Source organism: Rhinolophus sinicus, linkage group LG07, assembly GCF_036562045.2.
Source record: "Rhinolophus sinicus isolate RSC01 linkage group LG07, ASM3656204v1, whole genome shotgun sequence".
In the NCBI taxonomy this organism is placed as follows: domain Eukaryota; kingdom Metazoa; phylum Chordata; class Mammalia; order Chiroptera; family Rhinolophidae; genus Rhinolophus; species Rhinolophus sinicus.
Genome location: NC_133757.1, coordinates 27,278,887 through 27,296,626, shown reverse-complemented (window position 1 = coordinate 27,296,626; position 17,740 = coordinate 27,278,887). Strand labels below are relative to the sequence as shown.

At 39.7% G+C, this 17,740-nt stretch overlaps 1 pseudogene; it reads right to left on the bottom strand.

Moving 5' to 3' along the window:
• Positions 1 to 7,992: 7,992 nt before the first annotated feature.
• LOC109443861 (COMM domain-containing protein 3) lies at positions 7,993 to 8,652 on the bottom strand (annotated as a pseudogene).
• Between the last annotated feature and the right edge of the window lie 9,088 nt (positions 8,653 to 17,740).

Here is a 17,740-nt window from a genome sequence, read left to right as displayed (position 1 = left end):
GGGGTATCATTGAAGGCCAGGAGAGAGTGGAAATTCTGCTCCGCTGAGGAGGGGATGGACGCTGGTGTGCCATGGGTAGTGGGGACCCTCTCTTGTTCTGCAGCCTTGTCCAGGTTGATGATGTCTCAGAAGGATGGCCATATGGTGCCTTAGGGAGGCTCCACTCCTGCCACCAGGGCTTCCAGCAGAGGCAGAGACCCCTCACCAAACCTCCCCCATCCCTACTTAGCTTTGGGACAGAAAGCCTGTCAAATTTCAAGACTGGGCAGTGAGAGCATCAGAAGAGATCAAGGGAAGAGAGAGACTGGAAGTCCTTTCCCCATTTTCTGATTCCCCCACTTCTCCCAGATTCTGGTGTAAACCAGGGAGATAAGGGGACTCCAGTCGTGATTGTGCTTGACTTTTTTGCCAGCTCAGGGGACTTGAGATGGATTTCAGTTGATATAAAGAAAACAAAGATAACAAAACTTGGACACCTAAATGTGGTGGTTTAAGACTGAACCTGCTCTATGAATAAATAACTGAGACAAAAAGCAGAATATGACAAGGGCTCTATGGGAGGGGAAGTGATGTAGCATAACTATAATAAAAAAAAATACCACGGGCATATTATTTGCTGTTTGGGAGCACTGTAGTTTCTTTTTCACAAAGCTTTTTTCCAGCTAGGCAGAGGAAGGAACTAGAGGGCAGTTAAATAGAGAAGGGGGGAAAATTATTTTCCTCATTGATTCTCTTCTAGTTTGCTCCTATTTCACAACACAAAGCACAATAACAAAAAAATTGTACATGTGGTAAATATTTATGTTAGTTGAGTATTAATGAAGTATTTTCCGATAATGCCCTCTACTTTTCCCTCGTCATATGTCACACTTGAGCACATCCTGTAAAATCCATGTTGTTCCCCCTCTGGGCATGGAGGCATAGAAAACACTGTCTAGCTTGCAAGGCATTATGGCACACAGTGTAGATCCCTTTGCTCCCCCACCGCTCCCTCCCACAGACACCCTTCTCCACCGGCAGCTTTCTCTTTGTCATTCCAGAGGCTTCGAGCGGAGACCTCTATGCAATTTCTATTTTTCCTGGAAGAAATTATGGCGAACAGTCGAGGGGGTAGGCTTAGAGACTTTTTCTATATATAGTCTGTATATCCTTGATTCTAAAACACTCGATAAAAAACAGAGTTTTAATGTTTTGAAATTCAGAATGTGTCTTGGCAATCAATGTCAAAAGATCTCATCTCTGTCTGTTTCCGGGCAGAACTGTAAGTTATGCTGTGTTTGTCATTGTGTACGAGCGTGCTTAGTGTTGCATGCAAGATATCTTTTTATCTGATTCCCAACTCAGATGAGTTATTTGTAACAGTTCTTAATGCAGGTGACTTTTAATTTAATTCTAGACTCCCAGTTGGCTTAAAACCTTTTAAGGTTTTAAATGAAAATTGCCTGTTACATGATGAGTGATTATTTTAAAAACAATAGGGATTATTACATATTTTGAACTAGATCAGAAAATTTGTGTGGCCAATTCATGCGTTGAGAAAGAATTTTACTTGGGAATGGTACATCTATTAAAAGCTTCTAGCTAAAATTTTCCCCTAAAATTTTAATGAAAATATTTACTATTTAGTGGAAATAATACAAAAATGTATAAAGAAAAACCAATAAACTCCTTTGCCTCCCTTCCATTCATTTCCACCCTCTCCGTTCCTCTCCCTGAGGAGAATCCTTCTGAAACCGGAGGCCAAACAAGACTAGTACAGCCTGCACCACTCCCAGGAGTTGGGTCCCAGAATAAGTGATTATTATCAGAGCACCGTTGGTCTGAGAAGGCAGCAGGTTAACACCTCCAAAAACTGCCTGAACATTCTCAGACCAGCCTGAGATATTTAAGGGAAAATCTGGACATTCCTCCAGAGGCCATGTGATGGTTCTGGGGGGTCTGCAGGGAGCCTTCCCTCAGGTGATGTGGCTCTTCAATATGGTCATTAACCCAGGAGCAGTGATGACAGTGACCTGGAAAGAATGCTAGGCCATAGAGAGAGATTGTGATCAGTGGGCAAGAGGTATTGTGATCTGTAAGCAAAGGGTATTGTGATCAGTAAGCAAGGGGTATTGTGATCATAAGCAAGCATAGATTTCAGGGTAATTATCTAAAGCAGGGAACTAGGACAGGGGATATTCCTAACTCAGGAACTGGGACAGGGGACATTCCAAGCTCAAACCGCAGGGAGGGTGTTGATCAATTTGTAAGCACTAGGGCAGCGAGAGACAAGGCCAGGGACATTGCAAGGCCTCTTTTATGGGGGTCCTAACTGGGCCCTGTTTCACTTCCATGTTTTTTCATGCTGATGCATGATATGCATATATAGGTTTTTGTTTAAAAATTGCAATGATTTTATACTAATTCCAAGACTACAGATTAGTCAGTGCTACGCTCACAAGCCCTTGGATCTCTTTAGTATTTCTGTGGTGTAGTTGCCCTCCCCACAGCCTATCCTTGTGTCTCTCTGTGAGAGGCCCTCAGGCTGCTGAGAAGGTGCTTTGCTCGGGCTCACCGGGAGAGCACCGAAGAATTTATGCCCCAACCTCCAGTCCCAGGCCAGTGCAAAATATAAACTCTAGCTCTCTTGTCCCCGTGTCAACAGTGTCAATCATTCCAGGTAATTTCCTGGATTTGTTTTGTTTCTGACACGCAAAACAATGCTACAATATGCAATTTTGTACAGATGGTTCCCAACTTACAATGGTTCAAAAGTGATATGCATTTAGGAGAAAATGTACGTACTTTGGATTTTGATCTTTTCCCGGGCTAGTGCTATGCAGGGTGACACCCTCTCTGTGATGTTGAGTAGCAGCAGCAAAATGATTTTGTCTAACTGTCGGCGAAAGTAAGTGTTCTGAGCACGCGTAAGGTAGGCTAGGCTACACTATGATATTTAGTGGGTTAGGTGTAGTAAGTACATTTTTGACTTATGATATTTTCAACTTACGATGGGTTTATCAGGACATAACTGCATTGTAAGTGAAGAAGCATGTGTACATGTATCCTTATGTATTTACCAAATATGGAGATTCTGGGTAAAAGGCATCCTCTTCTTGAATCTACTGAGATTGAGCTAAACTACTCACTACAATGTTCAGAGATAAAATTGTGGACCTAGGAGTCTGAAGAGGAATCTGAGGGAGGGAACTAGGCAAAAGAATTTGGTTCTTTCTTTCAACAAATATTTACTGATCTCCTATGATGTGCAGGTTCTATGTAGGGTCCAGTAGAGAACAAAGCAGAGGCTTTGTTCTTGGAGCGTGTGTGAGGGAAAAAGACATTAAACTATGATCTTATAAGTAAATCTTTGCAAATTGGGTAAGTGCTACGAAGAACAACACAGAGTGATCTGCAAGAATATAACTGGGGGGCTCAATTTAGAATGGCAGATCAGAAACAACCTCTCCTGGGAAGCGGCCGTTATTAGAAAATAAAAAATGTTTTACAATTTCCAATGTTTAGATTATTTACGCAATCTTAAAATTAACCCTAAAGAAGTTTATTTTATATTTATTAAACTTGAATAGACTTGAAACTGAGTTTTGCACCAAGTAGCAATAACTGCAGAACAGCCATCTTTTTGCTAAATTCCTCAGGAACTAGCTTGTCTTCTCCACTTCCCCTCCAGCCCTTCATGTTGATCTCATTTTAAAAATTGAGATAATATTTGCAAGGTGGAATTTTCTCACCTTCCAGCCCTACTTTTTCCCTGGCCCACATTGGGCTAAGTTGCTAGACGGAAGTCTTTGGTGAGGTGGTGAAAAGTGACAAAGACCCTGCAACTAAACAACAGGAGATCTATGAGAGGTGGCCATATTAGCAGGAGAAATGTTTGTCTTATAAATGTGTCATGCTGAGGTATCCGGAGGATCCAAATGCTACCACCACTCCCAGGCTGTCAGAGGAAAACCTGATGGAACTCAGTAGCTAAGGACTGACTGGGACCTCCAGAATAGGGTGAAAGGGAAGGGCATGAAATTAAGGAGACCAAAAAGACCGGGAGAACCCTGGTGTCCAGACAGTCCCTGATACACGGTAGGTGTTCAGTAAGCATTTGTTGAGCAAATGAATATATGAATGATGGTCATCGGGGGTAGATTGTACATGGACTGCTAAGCGGTCTCTTGGGAAAAAGAAGACGCTGTTTTGCATCAGACCTTGGACTCTATGTTTTATGATTAGATTTTTTTCTAGTTATAGCCTGTGCCTGTCTGGATTTCTGTATGCTATGGCTCAGGTAAGAATACATACTATCCTTTCTCAAGATCGGGGATATGTCCGATATGAATGAGGTAGGAGTTTAGGCAAATCCAGGGCCCAGGCAAGGTTGAATGCTGGGGCTGAGCGTCCAGGGCTGGGTTCAGTTTGTTTGACCCTACCAGCAGGCACTGTCTAGAGATGTAGGTGGCATCATCTTCAAGTGGTCGGTCAGTCAGCTGCCAACCCGGAAGTCCTGTGTGACTAGAGTCATGAAAGGCCAATGGTCAGGGGAATGCATAACCCTCCTGGTGACAGGGAGAAGACGTATGCTCACCTGAAACCGAAGTCTCAGCATAAGTAGGCTGGACATAATTTTGATGACTTCCTGGCTATTTTCAATGGCTAGCTAGAAGGGTAAGATGTGAAAAGGACCTGATTAACATTTAATTGGTCTTACAGAAATTTGAGGGAGATTAGGATAGCTAATCGAGGTCAGCTATTTATTAAGCACTTGTGCAAAACACTGGACTAGGTGCCCTGGGATATGGGAGGAAGTGTACGGGAAGGAGGGAAAAAGAATTTGCAGTCAGACTCAAGACTATGAAGTCAGACTCTAGAGTGTATCAATGAAACATATTACACATGAAAAGAAGCTAGCAATGCATGCCATTAAGCAAGTAATTTGTTACACATGAAAAGCTGGCAATGCATGGCATTAAGCAAGTTACAAATTACTTGGCACTTACGAAAGGGGAATTTTGTTCTCAGAATTTGGAGGATGGAGGGTTTCTGCAAGACTAAAGATTTAAGGTTTGAACTAGACCTTGAAGAATGAGCTGGGAGAACCACCTAGGTGAAATAGTGATCTCAAAAGTCTGAATGTCACTACTATCTTTTCCTGCTCTCCTATTTCTTCAGGCTCTGCTGGCCCCACTAGATGAAGGGCCTAATGTAAAGGAGAGCAGGGTGTCTGGCTTTAGTGTTGGCTCCAGGGTTTGTCACCCCCTTGCTCTCTGCAGAGGCAGAGCCATTCACAGTAACATGCGAACTTCCTGCTATAGACTGGCCTGGTATTGTGGGCTATTATTGTCTTCAAAAACTGGGTGTGTGTGTGTCCTGCTGTTAAGATCTTGAACATAAGATTCTAGAGGCCATGGTTCTTTAAATTTTTTCCCCTGCTTCCTATGACCAGCAGTGTCTGGAATTAGAAGACAGAAATGTATGCCTTTTGGAATCTTGAATGCTTTAACAAGTATAATCCTGGATACTGAGAGTTGGTTGAGTGTGGTAAATTTTCTTAACTTCAGCTTTTTTCTTCTCAGAACTACTTTAAGTTCTCTGGCAATGTTCCCATATAAGGGTGGCCCTCTGGAGAAGTGTAGGCATTTTCCTTCCTTTTATTATTCTTATTAATTTTTTTCAAGTTCTGGAGCTAGCATTTGCTAACTCCTTCCTGCCCAACCCTGGTCCCAAAGTTTCTGACTTCTCCCCAGAGACACTTATTTGGAAACTTTTTACACCAGTGAGAATTAACTTAGAGGCTTTTTTTCTTTTAGACCAATGGGAATATTGTATGTCATGGATGGAAAGATTTGAATAGTACCATTATCACACTGAGTCTATATAACAAGGTCATTTCCGTGTCTTGGCACACAGCCGGAGTTAACTTTGCTTTGCTGGATGTAGATACAATGAGTTCTGTTTGAACAAGAAATCATGTGTAACAAATGCTTTTGCAAAACCATGTCCATTTAGCAGTTACTTTAGTAAAGATATGCTTTAGCAAGGGGTTTTAGTACAACAACTGCATTTAAACACCTATATAATGTATAACAACATTTAAAACATAAACTTTTTTAGAAGAGATTTTGATTTACAGAAAAGTTGTGAAGTAGTACAGAAAGTTCCCATATACTCCATACCCAGTTTCCCTTACTATTAACAACTTAGAGTGGTGTATTTGTTATGATCAATGAACCAATACTGACATATTATTATTAACTAAAGCCCATACTTTGATTTCCCTAGTTTTTACCCAACGTCTCTTTTCCGTTCCAGGATCCCATCCAGGATTTCATATTACATGCAATCCTCATGTCTTCTTGGGCTCCTCTTGGCTGTGGCATTTTTCTCAGACTTTCCTTGTTTCTGAGGACCTTGGCAGTTTTGAGAAATACTAGTCAGTTATTTGTAGAATGTCCCTCCATTGGGATTTGTCTGTCTGTCTTTCTCATGATTATACTGGAGTTATGTATTTTGTGGAGGAGGACCACAGTGGTGAAGTGCTATTTTCATCACATCATATCAAAGATAAGTACTATCAACAAGACCTATCACTGTTGATGTTGACCTTGATCACCTAGATGAGGTTGTATTGGTCATGTTTCTCCACTGTAAAGCCACTTTCTTCCTCCCTTCCCATCTCCTCTTTGGAAGGTTGTCGCTGTGTGCAGCACACACTTAGGGAAAGCTCCATTCCACTTTCTAGAGGGCAGAGTATCTACCTCAAGTCTTTGTACTTCTTCTGAACGGGAGCTTTATTTATTTTTCTTTCTTTACTTATTCAATAATTTATATCAGCATAGACTCGTGGATATTTATTGTATACTTTGGGTTATAACTGGGTACTACTTTATTTTGTTGTTCAAATTGTTCTAATTTTGGCTATTGGGAGCTTGTACAGTGGGCTCCTGTGTCAATTTGATATACCCCCATCATTGTGGGTTGTCTTTTTAAAATTTTTTTATTACTTCCTCATTTTCTGGCACTACGAGATGCTCCAGGCTTACCTTGTATATTTTCTGCCCCAGTCCTAGAATCAGCCATTTCTCCAGGGAGTTCTGGTTCCTTGTATTGGAGAATAATTTTAGAACACAAAAATATGGGGCTAGGGGTGCTCATTGCTACTTGGGTGTCATTGCTTCAAGTGCTCAGAGAAAGGAAACAAATATTCTAAGCCTTGTATATACACAACTATAAATATTACTGTATTTATCCATCTGTATATTAAACTAAACATGAGTGCACACTGATGTCTCCACTTCTAATGCATTACCACATGGATCATTCTAGCCACCTCCCCTTACTTGTCTGAAACCTTCCACTCCAACAGGGAGAACTCTCACTCCTGTTGTCATCCATTTACTTAATGATTCGATTCCAGTATGCATGTAGTACTCTCAGAATTATGAACCTGTATTCCCATGGGAAACAGATTGATCAGGTAGAATAACATGGTTTGTCCAGTTCCTTTTGCAAAAAAAAAAAAAAAAAAAAGTCTTACAAACTTTGATCACTTCTTAAGTGCCTTAGGTCAGCACCCTTTTTCCCCAGCCACTTCAGGGAGGTTGTTTCACACATTTGTAATGCAGTTAGATTCTTTTGTCACAATCTACATTCCATTCTGTGATCCCTTAACCTCCAGTATGACATTTTTTGGTTTTGTTTTTTTTTACCACTTTTGGTAGGAACTTATTTACTCAGTGTAAATACTGTCTGTTTCCTTTTATAAGACTTGAAAAAATATCAAAATGGGATCAATGTATAGTTAATATTAACGATTCAAATACTTACACAGAATTTCCCTCTTAACTCTTTCACAAGTGTAAAAGAAATAGTGTCAAAATTGATCAGTGGCATAAATCCAAAAGGAAACATTTTTTCTGTTGAAAAGGAGGACATCCAGCTTGCAAAAACGATGGTCCCACTGACCACAAGACGTTCTTGGTTTCCCAGACCCAGGCAGATCAGTTACAACTGACTTGCTCTTTCTAGGCTTTTCCAAGCATCTTTAAGCTTCCCTACCAAGTCCTGTAATTGTTCCATGTTACAACTAAAGCTAATCTCTGCGTGGGATGAGAATCCGTGTTCTCTACGTTTAAGGTCACCAAATATACAGGTCTGTACATCTTAGGAAGTTAATTGGTTTTTATCTGATATGCCAAATGCCACGAAACATCAATTATATAAAGGGGGACTCGTCCTGTACTTCTCAGTAAGATTTCTAGAGAATTCTTATTATTCTCATATTCTGTGCAAAACAATTCTCTTCGCACTCCATCAAATGTACAGTCTTTTAGATAAGTGTTTAGAGTTGACTTGTCAGCTCTTTGCTTTCCTGCTTCCAGTATGTGAGTTGCAGCTGCTGTGTGGCAATGTTTAAACACCACTGGGTCCGTATGTTTCAAGCCTGGGTGATCTAACGCGGCCTAGTCCTCCTGGGCACCCAGCAGGCTCTGGAAAGCCACCCAGAGGAGAAGCATGAACGTACTAGAGTAGAAGGAGCCAGATCGGCCAGCAACTGGAAGCCTTTCTGCACACACGCCGAGTGTTCCTGTCAGAGGGCGCTGTGACCTTCGACTCATGCACCCCTGAGTGACTTTTTAAACATCTGTATACATTAAGGTTCATTCTTGGTCCTCTAAAGTTCTATAGATGTAACAAATGCATACTGTCATGCATCTACCATGACAGTATCATACTGACCAGTGTCACCACCCTAAAAAATCCTCTGTGCTTCACCTGGTCAACCTTTCCCCCACTCCAATGAATCTTTGGCAACCACTGATCTTTTTACTGTCTCTATTTAAATTTAACTTTTTAAAAAAATTTAAAACAGTTTTGGAGCTTTTATAAATTGATTGAGCTTTTATAGATAGTAAGTATCTTCTTTGGAAATAAACGTCTTTGACTTGAACCACGGTACAGTTATTAGTTACTGTTATGAGTTATCCTAGAGGTAACTGGTGGATTTGGGGCATGCCTCTTGAAGTAGCAATACAATCTTATCATTTTGAAAGGAAGTAACATTTCATGACCTCTGCCTACAGTTGAGGCATTTAGAGGAATCAGGCACTTGAGGTGGGGATAGTAGAATGAAGGAGGCAAAGAGGATGTTTCAACAGAAAATGTAAGATTTTAGTTCAGGCTGGGAAGGAAGAGAGAGATAGCAGTTGTAACCCAAGAGTGATTATGTTTCCGTTTTGAAACACTTGATGTAAACAAAGAAAATGCCTCTACAACACAGACTTCAACCAACTACTGGGATCAGGTTAGACGTTTACCTGTAGCTTAGGACCTTTATTTCAATTCTGCAAACTCCTTACTAAGTGTCTGCTCTGCTTGAAGTTGCTGTGCTATATGCTCTAGGCCAGGGGTGTCCAAACTTTTTTCAATGTTTTTTACCAAGGGCCATATGCGGTAAAATACACAAACAGCCGGGCTACTCACTCAAGGTGAAGTAAGTATTGCCTCACCTGGTTTATTTAAGTAAACTAAATATATTTTTGGAATTTGCTGTGGGGCAATTAACAATGGATTGCGGACTGCAGTTGGCCCACAGGCCGCAGTTTTGACACTCCTGCTCTAGGCCTACCTTCTTCCGGTACCACTGTTTGGTCACATACACATACTTCTCCTTTGAAGAGCTGGCCGTTCAGCAACATTCAAGGGGTTCCTCTCGCTCTGAGTTCAGGGCATTCCTCTCTGACTACCAAAACCACTGGCTTATCCTGGAAAAACAAAGACATGGGTTACCTACCTCAGGTCACACTTCACTCCCTATTCTGCTTTCAATATGGCCCCAGTTCCTCAGTTGCTGTTGAATATATAAGATCACTTTAGATTTGAAGAATGGGGTAGAGAGGCTCTTTGTGCCCACTGAAGCTTGAAGGAAGAAACTTCTGTTCTCATTTCCCTCCGGTGACATCTGAAAAAGAAATGGCAGCTATTGGAGGAGGGAAAAGTAAGAGACACAAGAAGACAAAGTATTGTTTAGTCTGAACATAGATCTAACATGTATTTGTTGAGTGCCAGCTATGTGTTAGGGTGTCTGTTGGAAGTTCTCACATATTTATTCTAACCCTTCCCCTACAATGACTTTATGAAGTAGATTTAAAGAAAAACAAAATCTTTATTTTACAGATAAAGTAACAGACTCAGAGAGGCTTACTAACATGTCTCAGATCACACAGAAAAGATTTGAACCTAGAATATACTTAATTCTAAAGCCCTGACAGCACATTAAAATCATCTGGGTCCTTTCAAAAATAAAATAAAATAAAAAACCTTGCCCAAACCCTATCCCAGACCAAATTAAATCCCAGTATCTAAGGGCATTAGTATTTTTGAAATGTCCCCAGTAATTATAACGTGCAGCCAGGGTTGTGAACCACAGTTCTGCTCTGAGAGACAGCACCTTTTCTCCTACAAGAAGGGAAGGGCCATTTTCTGAACCCATGTGTATTCTAAATACTCTCAGAGCACTTTTAGATCCACCCCAGCGCTATTTTCTACTCCTCACAGGGGTTCTTATCATCTCTAGATAAGTGTAAGTAAGCAGATGGAGTGGGGCAGAGGTTATTATTGATGATAGAGAAGTACAAATTCAACTGAGTTAATTCAGTCTGTTTCTCTTTTGATAAGACGTGTATGTAGTGCTGATAGATTGTCAAAGCACAATGTCAAAAAGTGTCAAGAAAATTTGATATGATTTACAAAATGTGCTGGTAATTTTCTTTGTCGAGTATTTATATACCAACACCAAATGTACTGACTTGGTTTATAGGGGGTTTAAGAAGATGGAGCTTGCGTCTATTGCTGGGGTGGGGGGAGGTCTATGAATTCCTGAGATTAGATTTGTCCATTGCAATATAAAATATATTAGATTGGTGAAAAATTGCGGTTTGAAACGTTAAAAAGAATTGCAAAAACCGCAATTACTTTTGCACCAACCTAATAACATTTTACACCACGATTTGTGAAGTACAGTGATTTAAATGCCTAGGCCTCCCTATCAATTATAAAACCCCACATTTTAGTCTTCTTTTAGCCTTGAAACCAACCATGAACAAGGACTGTTGAAAAAATATCAAAAGATCATAATGTTTTGAACACTGTATCAAAGAATATGAAGAACGTTTTAGTTATTCAAATATAATAAAAGCTGAATGGATAAATAAATGCGTTCTTGGAATTGATGAAACATGTCATTTTGTACAGTAAGTTTCCATGGACATTTATTTTAAGATACATAAAACCAGAGGACCTCCTTGCATGAGCTTTATTAATAGACTTCTGTTTTAATGGAGAATTAGAAACAATGTAGAGACCCTAATGCCCACACTCCACCTTATCCCACCAGCTACCCACACTTGAGCCCCCAGTGATGCAGGAACTACTGTTAGTATTCTGTCCAGTTTATGTAATTCCTGCTTGGTTACTGCTGGGTGTATGTCGAGTGCCTGAAGTTGTCAAACCACACTGTGGATATTGCATATGGGACAGAAAATCACACTGTGGCGATGGCCCTCCTGTTACTGAACACAAGGGGTGCGCAGCTTCCAGTGTTCCATTCAAGAATGAGACATGGTTGTCGTTAGGTAGTTTTATTTGCTTGCAGCAAGTAAAGGAGAGAGGGGATTCATATTCCAAACTCTGTCTCCCTGAAAGGAGGCTTAGCCATTGCTTATATACAGATTGGTTAATTACATATTGAGTTCTTCTTTGCAGTGGGCTACACTTACAGGTTGGGTTCCTGTTCAGCTCATCCTGTTTATAGCTGTGTCTGCAAAAGACTGTGCTACATTTTAACATTGAGCAAGAATAGCATTTAGTAGGAACTGCCCAGACCTTGAGACCTTTGTCTTACCTAACACTTCCTGACTTCTACACTTAAAGTTCCACAAAAAAATCTGAGAACATCTTGCTATTACTGCCTGATTATTGTCCTACAGACAAATTGCAGAATGATTATATATTTTCTGGCTTAATTGTGAGATAGGAAAGTCATAGGCAGTCAGGGACAGGACCGTGATAGAAGACATCAAGGCCCAGAAAAAGAGTTTCAAAGGTTTCAAAGTGAGATGGAAATGTTGTAGGCAGTCAGGGACACGGGCAGAGGACCTCAAGGCCAAAAAGAACAGTAGCTGACAGAAAAAAATGTAGAGAAGGGAACTGGGCGGGAGGGGCTACCACATCAGACGGCAGAGTCAGCCAAAGCACCAATCCAGGCGCAGGAGGGAAAGGGGGGTGCCCAATCAGCTCTTCAGGAAACAAAAATTGCAGACTCAAGGACATAGAGTCTCCGATGCAGCTTAGCCTGTGGGGCATTCCATTTTCGGGTCCCCCGTCTCTCTGGAGAGCTTTTGTCTTGCGCTTTACAATAAAACTGTGTACTGCTTAAATTTACTTCTCCATCCGTATCTTCATTCTTCTGTATCTCCATTCTTTGGTGGCTGCGAGATCACGATTCCGGGAAAACACACGTGGACACCCACGCACACCCACTCCACACCCACCCACATCAATTGGTGTAAGCTTTATAAGTTTGATCAATTTGTTCAATTACTTTTCTTTTTCTTGCAAATAATCTCTTTCATCTGACTATTTGCTCTTTAAATGAAATGCTCAGCCTATTTTGTGATGATTATCTTCCTAGATTACAGCATTTTTTAACTGAAACTTGCCATCCCTTGACCCCAAGCCAATTTTGTAAATGGCTACTCACTCAATAAATATTCAATCATGTTCTTTAGAAGCCTGGAATAACTCCCTGATATAACTTGCATATCATCAGATAATCATCTACTTTTTCACCTAAGATTCCCTTTAATCTGTTATTGCAGAAAGTTTCAAACAAAGTAGAGAAAATAGTAAATCAGATCTCCATGTACCCATTGTCCAACTTCAACAATGTTTCCCCGAAAATAAGACCTAGCCGGACGATCAGCTCGGATGCGTCTGTTGGAGCAAAAATTAATATAAGACCCGGTATTATATTATGTTATATTATATTATACCCAGTATTATATTATATTACCCGGTATTTATTATATTATATTATACCCAATTTTGTATTAAAATAAGACCAGGTCTCAGATTAATTTTTGCTCCAAAAGACGCATTAGAGCGTCTGGCTAGGTCTTATTTTCGGGGAAACTGATGGTCTGGCTAGGTCTTATTTTCAGAGAAACACTGTAGTCTTGGTTTATCTATACCTCATTTACTATTCCTCTTGTTGAAGCTAATCTCATGTTTCTTCTGTACAAATTTCAGTGTATATCACCAAAAGATAAGGACTTTTGAATAATACTATTATGCTTTAAAAATTAATAGTTTTTAATATTATAAAATATCCAATGTTCAAATGTTTTCAGGTGTCTCAGTTTCTTTTAAATTGGTTTGAATCAAAGTTTAAGATCCAGATATTACATTTAGTTGGTTTGTCTTTTAAATCTCACCTAGCTTACAGGTACCTCATCCTTTTTTCTTCCTTGCAGTTTGTTAAAAAATTGAGTTGTTTTATAGTGTTTCCTCCAGACTAAATTTTACTGATTGAATTCCTATAGTGTCTTTTAACGTGGTGTTCTGTGCTCTGTGTCCTATAAACTGGTAGTTAGATCCAGAGGCTTCCATATTTTCGGCAAGACTACTTCAGAGGGTACCATGTGTGCTTACCTTAAAAGGCCTGCAATGAATATTTGTACTTCCTTTAGTGACATCAGCAGTCATTGTTGATTATTGCTTAGCTTCATTACTTTGTTAGGTATTTGTACAATGATGATACCCTAATGCTATCAAATTTTATCTTTCATTATCTAGAATACTTTAAAGAGAAACTTTCCCTCATCAAATATTTGGTTGTCTTGTGGTACCCTTTGTGCAACAAAGGCATGTTGAGTATTGATACTTCCCCCTTTTATTTACTTGTTTTCAGAATAATGAATTGGTTCCAAAGGTGAACAATGATTTCTTTATAGTATCTCTATGAACACCTGGTTGTCGATGTATCTGATGTGTTTCAATCCATTTCAGTTATTATTTCTTATTGCTGCTCAAATTCTTACTACTTTGGCTAGTAGGGGCCACTTGAAGTTGGCTACTAAGTCCTTTTGACATAATCCTAGTAGTTTTCGATAGTGTCCTCACTTTCTGGTGTGACAAAATATTCCAGTCTCATTGCATACACTTCTTGCTTCAGACTTGGAGTCAGCCATTTTTCCAAAGAGCCTTGGTGCTGTTTTAGTGGGAAATAGTATTTAGAAATTACAATCTTGTGCTGCGGCAGAAGGTAATAATTCAGTAAAGACTTATAGGGAATAAGGGAATGAGCTGTGTGGATATTTGGGAGAACAGCATTCCAGGCAGAAGGAACAGCAGGTGCAGACTCAAGGCTAGTAGGAAAGTAGTAGAAAAAAAAAGTCAGAGAGATGAAGGGGAGCAGGCCCATTGAAAAGGACTTTAGTTTTGCTTGGAATGAGATGGGAGCCATTGGAGGGTTTTGAGCAGAGCAATGACATAATCTTTTGTGTTGTTTTAACTGCATCACTATGGGTTCTGGGTTGAGAATGGACTGAACAGGGTTAAGAGCAGAATCTAGGAGAAGTGTATCACAATAAACAAGGCAAAAGACGGTGTGGCTTGGACCAGTGTGGTAGCAGTGGAAGTAATGAGAAGAGGTCAGGTTCTGGATAGATTTTTGAAGATGGAAACCAAGTAATTCGCTAAAGAATTGGACTTGGATAGTGAGAAAAGAGGATTCACGTGTGACTCCAAGGTTTATGGTCTGAGACATAAATGAGATTGTAAAACATCATGATAATCTGATTGACATCTCTTCTGTGGGTCAGTGCTATGTTTATGGGGAGTTGGGGGAGGAGTGGAGAGAGGTCGGGCAAAGCCTCACAAGAACTAGATACTTAAGCTGAATGGTGAAGGGTATGTAGCAGCACCAGGTGACCAAGAGGGGAAAGAGCATGCCGAGTGGAGGGAACAACTTATGTAAATGCAGAGTCATGAAAGAACTATGGGTTTAGAATTAAAATTCGTTTCTGAGGTGCAAGGACCTATGGCAGGTAAGGAGTCTACAGAGGTAGAGAGAGACCTTACATATTCCATGATAGGAATGTGAATTTTATTTTATGGGTGATAAGGAGACTAGAATTTTTTAAGCCAAGGAATGACATTACCAGGTATGCATTTCACAAAGATCATCTGGGCAGCAAAGTGAGAGAGAGTGAAGATATAGATAGAAAAAAATGAAACTTCAATCATTCTAAGAATTTATCAAAGACCATTTTATCATTAAAAGAAAGATGGCTATCTTCACCTCTTTCTAACTGGTCCCTCCATCTCCCTGAGTGCAGTTTTTATTTTTTACTTCCTATTCCAAATAATAATAGTAATAATATAAATAATGGTATTTTTTTGTTCAGAAATAGGATTTATTAAGATAAATTCTCGGGCCCTTAAAAAGATGCACAAAAACCCCATTATTCTTGGATAAATGAGAAGTAACACTTACTTAACTATAGTGTTTTCATGATGCAGAGGAGGGTGTGAACACCAGAAAATATAATTAAATTGTAGTGCAGAGCATGTTACCATAAAAGCATCAAATCTCAAAAGGTTCATTAAATATGACGTGGGAGCTAAACCCATAATTTTACTACAGTATATTCAACTCCGATGAACTTCAAATTTTTATGAAGGACTAGATCTTGCCTCTTCTGGTTGAACCAGAAGTTGGGTACTTTACTCTTGACAAGTTCTCTTGGTGAAATTGAAAGAGATTGAGTCAATTGTCAAAGTAATTTTTCGTCGACGACGTGATGTCTAAGTATAACATCAGAGGAATCTTTGAATTTTAATTTTGTTTGAAAATAGAGAACTGTAGCCCCCGTGCCCAAAGCATGGCTTTCCTTGACAATGTTCAGATGTTGGCCTGTTTCTTTCACTTAACCCCTCACTCACTCTGGATCTTCCCCTTGATCATTTTTTTCTTCTTCTAGCGTTGATGGTCTGTTTTACCATTCTCTAATTCACAGGATGTTCGGTGGACATGCTCTTTTTCCAATTTTTCTCCAAAACAATGATGTCAAGACAGTCATAAACCCATTATAAAAATTGTTGATTTTTCCAAATATCCCATTATGTTACTTAAAAACAATTTTACTACAGTAGGACAAATATCAAACCAGTATTCTTTATTAGAGATGGAGTCTGAACTGGCTCTAGAGAGGGCGTCCATTGGATTTTTCATTTACTGTAATTAGTTGTTATTATAAATGCAAAATCCTGTAACTATGAACCATTTAGTAAGTTAGAGTCTTGTTGTACACACCCAGATTTCTTAAAACATCAAACATTTATTGAGCACATACTATGTACCAGGCACTGGGCAAGATAACAACAGAGATGCCTAAAGTGAAAAACACAGCCTTTGCCCTTACTAAAGTGCTATCGAAAGTACAGTCACGCACTGCATAATGATGTTTTGATCAACAACAGACCATGTATACGAAGGTGGTCCCACAAGATTACAATAGAGCTGAAAACTTCCTATCTATCTATGGCCTAGTAACCTCCCAGTCATAGAGACATTGTAGCACAAGGCATTCATTACTCATGTGTATGTGGTGATGGGGGTCTAAACAAACCTACTGCACTGCCAGGTGTGTAAAAGTACATGTATTAATATCTAGCATGTGCAATTATGTACAGTACATAATACTTGACAATGATATGAAACAACTGTGTTACTGGTTTATGTATTTACTATACTACATTTTTTATTGTTATTTTAGAGTGTACTCTTCCTACTTATAAAAAAAGGTTTGCTATAAAACCGTATGCAATGTACACTGGCAGCAGCCTCATACGTCTCGTGTTTACAGCGTCTCGATTGTGTCATTTTCTCGTGTGCTTGATTTAATCTTATGTTGTTTTCTATGGTAACATGCTGTACAAGCTTGTAGCCTAGGAGCAATAGGCTATACCACACAGCCTACGTGTGGAGCAGGGCATACTATCTAGTTTTGTGTAAGTGCACTCTATTTTTGCACAAGGACGAAATTGCCTAACCACACATTTCTCATAACGTAGCCTCATCATTAAGCGATGCATGACTGTATAATTAAGCATATATTTTCTACATAGTCAAAAACAATCTTCAATGGTCACAAATTTACTGGTTTTTAGAATTGTCTTTGGATAAAAATTCTCATGCTGGAGGAGCAACGTAGAAAAAGCATCAATGAGGAATCAGGAAACCAGACCTATGGTCCTGCTTTGCTGCTATTCATTCATTAAGTCAACTACTCATCAAATACTTACTGGGAGCCTACACAGTGGGAAAAACTGTTAGGTACTGGGAGCATGGTAGCAAATAAGAGAGAACAGCTACCTGCTCTCTTTCTGTGTAAATGTGAGTGTGTGCTTCACTTTTCCACATGTCTAACCTTGGTTAGACTATAGATATCTGAGGTTTCTTTCAAACCTAAAATGCTAAGCTTTCTGACACCCACCTGGAAAAGCTGCCCAGGCAGTCTTGGAACTTGAGGACTTACCTTACTCTGGTGGGTTAGCTCTTGTCCTGTTTTCAAAATAACTTTGTATACACAGTTTTAAAATGTTTTGGTTAGCCTCTCATCTGCATTTGGATTATCTTGGCAAAGCCTGGGTGTGGCACTTCCTGCTCAGAACACTTCAGAGGCAGGGG